General features: G+C 31.0%; 1 protein-coding gene across 1 annotated transcript in view; it reads right to left on the bottom strand.

Moving 5' to 3' along the window:
- GRIA3 (glutamate ionotropic receptor AMPA type subunit 3) overlaps positions 1-886 on the bottom strand; it is a 273,791-nt gene that overhangs the window by 92,538 nt on the left and 180,367 nt on the right. The window lies entirely within an intron of this gene.

Raw genomic sequence — 886 nt, 5'->3', positions numbered from 1 at the left:
GCTGAAGCCAGAATTTATATTCATAAAAAAATGGGGAGAATTCTTCCTCCCTTCTTTAGACTATCTTGTTCAACATTTTAATATAACACTTTCAAATACACAAAGAAATTGAGAGAACTGTGTAGTGAATACCCATATAGTCTCAACTCAGAAATTTTACAGTTAGTATTTTTCTACCCATCCATCAATCCATTTCTTTTTGTTCTTCAAAGTTTTGATTATTATTATTTTTAAAAATTGTATTTAAACCCAAGTTAGTTAACAGATAGTGTAATCATGGTTTCAGGAATAGAATTTAGTGATTCATCACTTACATATGACACCCAGTGATCCATCAATCCATTTCATTTTTTTGGATGCATTTCAAAGTTATAGATATTAGTATACTTCACATCAAAAGGCTTTGGCAGGCAGATCATTAACCAGAGTTCAATATTTGTTTGCAATTCTTTTTCTTTCTTTTCTTTTCCTTCCTTCCTTTCTTTTTTCTTTCTTCCTTTTTCTTTCTTTTTTCTTTCTTCCTTTTCCTTTCTTTCCTTCTTTCTTTTTTCTTTCTTCCATTTTTCTTTCTTTCTTTTCTTTTTTCCTTTCTTTACATCCAATGGAATATATAAATCTTAAATGTAGCACTTGATGAGTTCTGATAAATGCACACACCTGTTCTCCAAAGTTTTCTTTTTTTGCATTCTGAATTTTTACTGAAGTGTAAAAATCATATAGAAAAGTGTACATATCTTCAAATACATAACCCGACAGATTCTCACAAACTGAACACAAAAATGTAAGCAATATCCACAAGGCCTCCTGTGTGCCTCTCTAGTCCCCACCCCTCCCCCCACTTCTTTTAATTCATCTTTCTTTATATTTTAGTGAAACGGTTTTTCCA

The sequence above is a fragment of the Crocuta crocuta genome, unplaced genomic scaffold (assembly GCF_008692635.1).
Source record: "Crocuta crocuta isolate KB4526 unplaced genomic scaffold, BGI_CrCroc_1.0 scaffold482, whole genome shotgun sequence".
Taxonomy (NCBI): domain Eukaryota; kingdom Metazoa; phylum Chordata; class Mammalia; order Carnivora; family Hyaenidae; genus Crocuta; species Crocuta crocuta.
The sequence above is the reverse complement of the archived record's forward strand: the minus strand, read 5'-3'. Positions and strand labels throughout refer to the sequence as shown.